We start from the raw sequence: 10,404 nt of genomic DNA on the forward strand, positions 1-10,404 counted from the left end.
CTTATCAATAGTACAGAGTATTATAATCACCTACCAACCCTCAAAGGAGCAGTCTGTCAGTGTTCTCAGACAGGGCCGGATTTCCAGTTAGGCACAGTAGGCATGTGGCTAGGGGTGCCGGCATTCTAGAGGTGCCTAGAAGTTAAAAAGAGATTAAAAGTTTCATTTTTTATGGAAAACACGAAAGACAGCTGTAGGCCAGGGCAGGGCACTGAAGATGCTGTGGCTAGGGGTGCGTAAGGTTTAAATTCGGCCCTGTTCTCAGAGCTCTCCGGAACATTTCTTGTTTCCTTTAATCTTTAAGGACGGACCACCAAAACAGGTCTCTCATCCTGACTGGAGAGATGAGCCCGAACCATATGTGGTAATGGTAGGTCCATGACACCAGGTTTAAGGTCCAATTTACTAATTGCCAACTCCAGTCAAAAACCATATCCAAAGTGTGACCAGCTATATGAGTTGAGCAAATAACTACCTGGGATACACCCATGAGCTGCTTCTGAAGATTCATCATCTACATGCAGACTGAAATTGCCAAGAACAGTCAGTATCTGTATTTCCAATGCCACTGCAATGACGAATTTAGTCAACTCATGAAGCAATTTGGCAGTGCAAGCTTTTCAGTATGACCGGTCCCATTTTAGTCCCATCCCAGGACTCAGATATTAATGGACACAACTCTATAAGATCCAGGTTTGGAGAGGGCAGTGGCATGCTGAGGGTGTTTCAGCAATGGTTCAAAGACTCAAATCTGGATCCCCTTTCCCCCACCACAAAAACAAAATGAAAAAAACCCCACCACCAACAGTGCAGTCACCACTAAGTAATACTTTTACAAAGGGGCCTTCCTAGCTTTCTCTAAAGCAGTAGTTCTCAACCAGGGGTCCAGGGCCACGTGAGGGGGTCTACCAAGTATGGCTGGCATTAGGCTCGCTAGGGCCCAGGGCAGAAAGCTGAAGCCCTGCCATGTGGGACTTCAGCCTGGGGACCCGAGTCCCACCACCCAGAGTTGAAGCCGAAGCCTGAGCAACTTAGCTTTGTGGTGCCCCCTATAGCATGGGGCCCTGGGCAATTACTCTCCTTGCTACCCCCTAACACCGGCCCTGGCTTTTATATGCAGAAAAACAGTTGTGGCACAGCTGGGCCATGGAGTTTTTATAGCATGTTGGTGTGGGGGGAGGGGCTCAGAAAGAAAAAGATTGAGAACCCCTGCTCCAAAGCACCCCCATTAATTAGCTCATCTCAGTCTATCTGCCTTGCTTCCAAGTCCTCCATAGAAATAACTGCCACAGCCATTGGCGGCGGGTATAATGGGCAAGGGGAGGAACGCCTCTCCTAGCACAGCTGTCCCAGCCCCCCACCCCCAGCCCACCTTTCCCCCTCCCTGCTCTGACCCTTCCATGAGGCTCTCACCGCTTGCTGCTGCTGCCTGGAGTGAATCTTCCTCCTCTCTTCCACCCCATCCCCTTCCGCCCTCGGAGGTTCAGGCAGCTGCCGCATCTCCTCAGCCCCCGCCCCCAGCGGGGCATAGGTACGTATGAGAATGCAAGCGGGGAGTCAGTGGCAGATGGTGGGGGGAGGGGGGCACAGTTTGAGGAGGTGAGTGGAGGGGATCCTTGAGTAACTTTACACATTGACAGGTTTCAGAGTGGCAACCGCGTCAGTCTGTATCAGCAAAAAGAACGATGAGTACTTGTGGCACCTTAGAGACTAACAAATTTATTTGAGCATAAGCTTTCATGGGCTAAAACCCACTCCATCGGATGCATGCAGTGGAAAATACAGTAGAAAGATATATATATACACACAGAAGTATCTAGGAAGTGGACCTATTGTGTGGACCAGTCCACACTGAGGTTGATAGTAGGGTAGAAATCAGGTGGTAGAGAAGGGAAGTGGGGGAGGGGTCCAAGTTTGCTTCTTGCTCTGAGTCCCAGCCCCTCTCAACCCCTGTGGGTTTCTTACCCTCAGTCCTTAGATACTGGGGGGTAAGGTCTCCCTTACTCCAATTCTCAGGTCTTCTAAATCTCATAACACACCATAAAGGTAAGTCCCAATCCTCAGTTCTCCTCTACCTGCCTGATGCAGGGGTTTTTATTAGATTCCTAACAGGGCCTTAATTGACTGCAGGCGCTCCAATTAACCTGCAGCCACCTTCCGTAGTCTCCAGGGAACCACACCTTAATTAGCCTTGAGTTTATATATCTAGCACTCTCCCACTACTCCCTGGCCCTGCTGTATTATAAAACCCAGTGTAAGTAAATGAGTCTGGTAGGGAATTCTGTGTAAGAAAGGTGATTAAACTTAATGCAGGCTGTCAATGGCAAGCACTTTTTCCAAAGGAGAGATTAGGCTTCAGGTCTCTCTATACAGCACACACGGAACTCCCTGCCACGCAGAGGAGACTCTTTCTGGCAACTGAGCTACACCTCTTGTCTGTTCAGTTCCCTTGGGGAATGTTATTAGTGCTTTAAGGTGAAAAGGGGAGAGGGTGTCATGGGGGGGTGCAGCAGCAGGGTGAGGAGGTGAGCGTTGAGCCAGCTGCACAGCAGGTGGTGGTGGTGGGGTCTCATGGCGGTTGGGGAAAGGGTCTGGTAGGGAGGGGAGTTGTGAGGTCAGCAAGCGGGTGGGGGAGGAGGTGGGGAGGGGAGGAGGGAATCTCAGGGAGGGTGAAGAGATGAGTGGCGAGTCAGTGGTGGGGCCTGGGGCAGAGCAGGGGTGGAGTGTGGGTGGGGCTGTGGATGGAAGAGGCAGGACAAGGTGCTTGCCTCCCCCAGGGGAAGTTTCACCCACCACCCATGGCCACATCACTTAACTTTTCCTGCCTGTGGGGGCTTGGGGCTCTCCTGAGTCTCCAGCAAACCCCTATCCAAGTTGTTCATAATGTCCTTCCTCTGTCTGTAATACACAAGGGGTTCTCCAAACAAACCAAAGACTGGTCCTTTTCTCTCTCTTTCCATTGAGAGGGAGGGGAATCAGAGTAAAAGAAAAGAAAGGCAAAGGTGGTCTGTCTCTTAGGCGGTCTTTTGGGATTGGCTTATCAGCTGATAGTGTATTTAATTAGGTTTCAGAGTAACAGCCGTGTTAGTCTGTATTCGCAAAAAGAAAAGGAGTACTTGTGGCACCTTAGAGACTAACCAAGCTATTACCAGCAGGAGAGTGAGTTTGTGTGTAGGGGGGGGGTGAGAAAACCTGGATTTGTGCTGGAAATGGCCCATCTTGATTATCATGCACATTGTAGGGAGAGTGGTCACTTTGGATAAGCTATTACCAGCAGGAGAGTGAGTTTGTGTGTGTGGTTTTTGGAGGGGGGTGAGGGAGTGAGAGAACCTGGATTTATGCAGGAAATGGCCCACCTTTACTATCATACACATTGTGAAGAGAGTGGTCACTTTGGATGGGCTATTACCAGCAGGAGAGTGAGTGTGTGTGTGTGTGGGGGCGGAGGGTGAGAAAACCTGGATTTGTGCTGGAAATGGCCCAACTTAATGATCACTTTAGATAAGCTATTACCAGCAGGACAGTGGGGTGGGAGGAGGTATTGTTTCATGGTCTCTGTGTGTATATAATGTCTTCTGCAGTTTCCACGGTATGCATCCGATGAAGTGAGCTGTAGCTCACGAAAGCTCATGCTCAAATAAATTGGTTAGTCTCTAAGGTGCCACAAGTACTCCTTTTCTTTTATTTAATTAGGGTCTATCCCCAGCCGTCCTCCTCGTGGGATACCCTGTTTTATAGGTTTCAGAGTAGCAGCCGTGTTAGTCTGTATTCGCAAAAAGAAAAGGAGTACTTGAGGCACCTTAGAGCCTAACAAATTTATTTGAGCATAAGCTTTCATGAGCTACAGCTCACTTCATCAGATGCATTCAGTGGAAAATACAGTGGGGAGATGTATATACATAGAGAACATGAAACAATGGGTGTTACCATACACAGTGTAACGAGAATGATCACTTAAGCTGAGCTATTACCAGCAGAAAAGCCGGGGTGGGGCAGTGGTGGAAACCTTTTATAGTGATAATCAAGGTGGGCCATTTCCTGCAGTTGACAAGAATGTCTGAGGAACGGGGTGGGGGGATAAACATGGTAAAATAGTTTTACTTTGTGCAATGACCCATCCACTCCTAGTCTTTATTCAAGCCTAAGTTAATTGTATTCAGTTTGCAAATTAATTCCAATTCAGCAGTCTCTCGTTGGAGTCTGGTTTTGAAGTTTTGTTGTTGAAGAATTGCAACTTTTAGGCCTGTAATCAAGTGACCAAAGACCACTCCGACTGGTTTTATAGCTGGTCCATGCAGTTTCAGTGGCTATGAAGCCTGCTACTGTCTCCCTCTTGGCTGATCTGACAGTCTCTGAGGTACGGTAGTCTTTTTCCTGTTCACCACTCCTTCCTGTGACAGGTTTTCCCTTTAAAGTGTCTTCCCCCCTCCTTTCCAGGCAAACCAAGCCTTACTGGTGCACCCTGGTAGTGGTGAACAAGCCCAGAAAAGCTTGATAGTCTCCTCTCTGAGTGAGCATATGCCCCTTCACACTGCCCCATGGACATTCTTAGATAGGTCTTGATTAATTTTAGCTTGGTGAAATTCCTTTCATTAGCAGCCACGGTTACAGGAAGACAGCAAAAAATATGCAGTGCTGTTTTTATGTTAGGGAAACTCGCATCTAAAGAGCTTTTGTGAATGTAGCCAAGGCGATCAATGGGCACCTTTGTTTTTAAGTCATCCTTAAAAATATGCTTGCAAAAACTGGCAAAGAGTTCAGTATTCTTAATACTCTCAGAGTTTAAACCCTCAGGGTAGGTGCTTGCTAAGTTTTGAGGATGCCTCTTTAGGTCTTCCCTGTTGAGAAAGAAAGCAGGTTTGTATACCTTTGTCAATTGTGCAACCCTTTTCCAACCGTTCTGCAAGTTCCATCGAGCGAGGGACTGCCTCCATGTGGTCCTTCGAATGTTTGTGCTGGCATACTCACTCGCTAAATTGGAAATAGTCAGTGAACCCATTTTTATGGTTCACAAAGGAAGATGAGGAATTTGGCTAGAAAAGCAAACAAGTGAAACAGAACAAGAAGGCAGGAGTCAAACCGTATATCAACCAAAATCTCTGGCATAACTCCCTATTAGGAGTTTTGACAAAGAATCACAATTTTAATAATTGCCTTCCTCTGCATTCGTTAGATATGTCTTGTTGTAAATGAACAACAAGACTGTTTTCTACCAAAAAAACCAGTGAACAGAAACCATCACTTGTGGCCAAGTAGTCGTATCTGCCTTGTCCAAGTCAAAATTCTGCCCCACGCTTTCAGTAATCAGATCACTTTGTGTCTAAATCCATAACAGTACTAGCAACCAACAGACAACTTTCTATCCCAGAATCAGACTCTAGGATCAAACAATTTAATGCCAAGCTCTATGCTGGAGTCAGGGACTCCGACACCCAAGAAGCCTGACAAACCAAAATCAATGTCCTCATGAGATAAGGAAGGCTCAGAAATGCGAACAGCAGAATTGTCTGTGGCTTGTTCACCAGGAACATGCTTGTATTTCACACATTTCAAGAAACTTTGTAGACCATTCACATTTTTCTGATCTTTTACACAGGCCTGCTGCAGCTTGTGCTTTTGACCACCACTTTTGTGCTTGTCGGTACTCATGGAAGGAATCATGGTTAACTGTAAGAATTCACCCACCAAGCCCTTCACGAATGAATTGCTAGGTTTGGTATGACTGCGGCAGTGTGTGAAAGAACTAATATCTCTGTGAAACTCAGAGAAATCAGGTGAAAGTTCATAATATCTCTGGTTTCAGAGTAGCAGCCATGTTAGTCTGTATCCGCAAAAAGAAAAGGAGTACTTGTGGCACCTTAGAGACTAACAAATTTATTTGAGCATAAGCTTTCGTGAGCTACAGCTCACTTCATCGGATGCATACAGTGGAAAATACAGTGGGGAGATTTTATATACACAGAGAACATGAAACAATGGGTCTTACCATACACACTGTAACAAGAGTGATCAGGACAGGTGAGCTATTACCAGCAGGAGAGTGGGGGGTGTGGTGGAAGAGGGGAACCTTTTGTAGTGATAATCAAGGTGGGCCATTTCCAGCAGTTGACAAGAATGGGTGAGGAACAGTGTGTGTGGGGGGGTGGAATAAACATGGGGAAATAGTTTTGTGTAGGTTTCAGAGTAGCAGCCGTGTTAGTCTGTATTCGCAAAAAGAAAAGGAGTACCTATGGCACCTTAGGGACTAACAAATTTATTTGAGCATAAGCTTTCGTGAGCTACAGCTCACTTCATCGGATGCACTCAGTGGAAAATATAGTGGGGAGATCTCCCCACTGTATTTTCCACTGAATGCATCCGATGAAGTGAGCTGTAGCTCACAAAAGCTTATGCTCAAATAAATATGTTAGTCTCTAAGGTGCCACAAGTACTCCTTTTCTTTTTACTTTGTGTAATGACACATCCACTCCCAGTCTTTATTCAAGCCTAAGTTAATTGTATCCAGTTTGCAAATTAATTCCAATTCAGCAGTCTCTCGTTGGAGTCTGTTTTTGAAATTTTTTTGTTGAAGAATTGCCACTTTTAGGTCTGTAATCGAGTAACCAAAGAGATTGAAGTGTTCTCCGACTGGTTTTTGAATGTATGAATGGATGTAGAAGCCCTCTACACCAACATTCCACACAAAGATGGATTATAAACCGTCAGGAACAGTATCCCCAATAATGTCATGGCAAACCTGGTGACTGAACTTTGTGACTTTGTCCTCACTCATAACTATTTCACATTTGGGGACAATGTATACCTTCAAATCAGCGGCACTGCTATGGATACCCGCATGGCCCCACGGTATGCCAATATTTTTATGGCTGACTTAGAACAATGCTTCCTCAGCTCTCGTCCCCTAATGCCCCTACTCTACTTGCGCTACATTGATGACATCTTCATCATCTGGACCCATGGAAAAGAAGCCCTTGAGGAATTCCACCACGATTTCAACAATTTCCATCCCACCATCAACCTCAGCCTGGACCAGTCCACACAACAGATCCACTTCCTGGACACTATGGTACTAATAAGCGATGGTCACATAAACACCACCCTATACCGGAAACCTACTGACCGCTATACTTACCTACATGCCTCCAGCTTTCATCCAGACCACACCACACGATCCATTGTCTACAGACAAGCTCTTTGATACAACTGCATTTGCTCCAACCCCGCAGACAGAGACAAACACCTACAAGATCCCTATCAAGCATCCTTACAACTACAGTACCCACCTGCTGAAGTGAAGAAACACATGGACAGAGCCAGAAGAGTACCCAGAAGTTACCTACTACAGGACAGGCCCAACAAAGAAAATAACAGATTGCCACTAGCCATCACCTTCAGCCCCCAACTAAAACGTCTCCAATGCATCATCAAGGATCTACAACCTATCCTGAAGGACGACCCATCACTCTCACAGATCTTGGGAGACAGGCCAGTCCTTCCTTACAGACAGCCCCCCAACCTGAAGCAAATACTCACCAGCAACCACACATCACACAACAAAAACACTAACCCAGGAACCTATCCTTGCAACAAAGCCCGTTGCCAATTGTGTCCACATATCTATTCAGGGGACACCATCATAGGGCCTAATCACATCAGCTATGCTATAAGAGGCTCGTTCACCTGCGCATCTACCAATGTGATATATGCCATCATGTGCCACTCTTGTTACAGTGTGTATGGTAACACCCATTGTTTCATGTTCTCTGTGTATATAAGATCTCCCCACTGTATTTTCCACTGTATGCATCCGATGAAGTGAGCTGTAGCTCATGAAAGCTTATGCTCAAATAAATTTGTTAGTCTTTAAGGTGGCACAAGTACTCCTTTTCTTTTTGCATAATATCTCTCTGAAACTCGGCACTATTCTAGGTGAAGCTAATAGCCAGAGCTCAGGAATGCGGATAAAATAAATAAAGGTGAAGAGAAAAGATAAGTTTCAGAGAAGACTAAGGCCCCATGGTGGAAGAAAAAAGCGAGAAGTAAAAAAGGGACCCTTTGTGAGCCCCTAATGGTCCAGGGCCCACTTCCATGGAACCCTCCTTTGCACAGCTGTAGGAGAGAGACCTACACTTCGGGCAGGATGCACTCAATACAGCTGCACCTCCTCTCTGCTGATGCCTCTGTTGGTTCATGATGTATGGCAGCAACTATGCCAAAACTGGCCCAGCAGCAGCATCCAAGCGGTGTCAGTAATAAGTGGGTAAGCCCTGTGGCCTGAAGCCTTAGAGGGAAGGGAGCTCGTCATTGTCACCTGTTTTTGAAATGGGAGAAAAGCGGCCCAGAGCTGCTTAAGAACGGCAGATAGGCAGGGGCTCCACTGGGGATGGAGTTCTCTGCCAGCTTCTGCGGGAGAGCAAGGGGAACTGACTAAATGGGTCTGACTTATTTGCATGTTAGTTATGTGACGGATTGGGGGCATTTTGGCTAAAAAACAGTTAAATTTTGAGTTTGGGGGCAACAAAATGCTTTTGACCTTGGCAGGAAATACGAGGACAAGACATCGACATCAAATGCAACTGCGGCCACTCTGACTGGACTACTGTCAGGCACAGTTTGGTGAGGGTGCCAGAAGACAGCAGGGGAGGGACAGCTGTGGGAAGTGCCTCTCTGATGGTGAGGACTCTGTTAAGGATCCATCAGTGCCCCGATGCCTCTCTAAAGAGCTGAACGGAGACAGAGGATGATGCAGACTGGCAGTGGCAGCTTTGAAGCGACAGGCAGCACAAAATAGCTGTAGTGGCGGGCAGCAGCTCTGAGGTGATAGCTGACCCAGTGCAGCAAAGGCAAATTGGAGGCAATGGATGGAGCAGAACAGCAGGGGCTGGGATAGATCTGGGGCAGCTTGGCCTGAAGGCACAGACAGAGCAGCAGCCTAAGGATTATGGCCACCCTACCCAGCAGTTAAAGCTGAAATCATCTCAGCTGGGCCAGGTGGTAGAGCCTTCAGAGCAGCCTGGGCCTGCCAGGATCTGTGAACTTTTCCTGTTCAGGACAGCTAACTGAGAGTGGACAGCTGGGAAGGCACACCAACCAGACAAATCGCCAGGAGCACTGAGGTTGATTGTTATGGGCTCCTGGGAGGAGGGAGTCTTACCTCAGATAATTTCTCAATTTATTAATTGCTAGTTTTCCCAAGTTTATTCTGTTATCATCCCCCACCCCCTGGTGCCTCCTTTAATATAGTTTTCTTTATTTTAAACCCCAGACTCAATGCTTGCAAGTGGGGAAGTATTGCTCATCAGGGTGCCCTTGGGACTTGATATAGTTTCCCAGGATTCTGGATGCGAGTTCCAGCTGGTGTTAGTTAAGTCTTTACAGAAACCCCTAGAAAATGGAACTCAGCCTTTTTTGCTGCCATCAGCACCTGGCACAGTCAGGTGTTTCACCTTTTAACAAACCATAGAAAGTTGATATTTTATTTCTCACTGACTAAGCCTTAATCATCATGAACGGAAGACCAGGATCCTTATCTCTTGACAACTAGACCTCCTGAGAGACCAAAGGAACAGAAATTAAACCTTTTGTTCCTGGTTTAGAGTCTCCTTACAAATGTATTATCATCTGATCTCCCACTGCCAGCTACCACAGGGATTGAGGACTCCAAGCCCCCACACCACACCCCATGCTGGGCCTCCATAGTCCCAGTATTGTTCCATTCTCTTGGCCATTTGACAGTGGCCATCAAGGGGATACATCTGGGTGCTCCAAAAGACATCTCAACAAAACCCTTATCACACACACCACATCCTTTCCAACCCACCCCACACTCACTATCTCACACTGAATATCCTCCCACCTTACGGTGCCAACCCTCTCAAAACAAGAAAAAAAATCCTCCTAATTTCTATAGTCATTAGGTCTTTCTCCCCATAACCACACTGTCACTGTGCCCAAATGGAGAGGAACATCAAGACAACCACCCACATGCCGCATGCTATCCACATTTCTGATGGCACCATCACCTATAGCCATAATCCCTGCCACAGAAGCTAGCCCATAAATTCCATCCTACAGGCATCTCATTTTAATGATTTCTTACCCTGCTGGCCTTTCATCCCACCATTGGAAACCCTCTCAATCACAACAAACTACTCCCAGATCTAAATCTCTCAACAAGAAGAATACACCATAAAAAAACAACAACCCACAAACAGGCCACCACCCAGAAGGTCTGAAGTTTGCTCCCAGCCCTCTGCTGAGTTCCTGGTGGCTGAGAAGAGGCCCCTGTTGCCCTTCAGTAGCAGTCTGCTCAAATGGGACATCAAAACCAAAACTCCCTCCTTAGCAGTGGTCCATCCCATTAAAATGGGATGATGCTGGACTATAAGGTGGATAGAAAGCTGG

General features: G+C 46.7%; 1 long non-coding RNA gene across 3 annotated transcripts in view; it reads right to left on the reverse strand.

Moving 5' to 3' along the window:
* The window catches only part of LOC140913396 (uncharacterized), a 50,323-nt gene that overhangs the window by 37,711 nt on the left and 2,208 nt on the right, over positions 1–10,404 (reverse strand). For all 3 annotated transcript variants that reach the window (XR_013635989.1, XR_012159574.2, XR_012159575.1), the window contains exons 2-3: positions 4,868–5,033; positions 35–135 (exon numbers count right to left, since the gene is read on the reverse strand). This is a non-coding gene — a long non-coding RNA (uncharacterized LOC140913396). The remainder of the gene's footprint in view (positions 1–34; positions 136–4,867; positions 5,034–10,404) is intronic.

This window comes from Lepidochelys kempii, chromosome 6 (genome assembly GCF_965140285.1).
Source record: "Lepidochelys kempii isolate rLepKem1 chromosome 6, rLepKem1.hap1, whole genome shotgun sequence".
Taxonomy (NCBI): Eukaryota; Metazoa; Chordata; order Testudines; family Cheloniidae; genus Lepidochelys; species Lepidochelys kempii.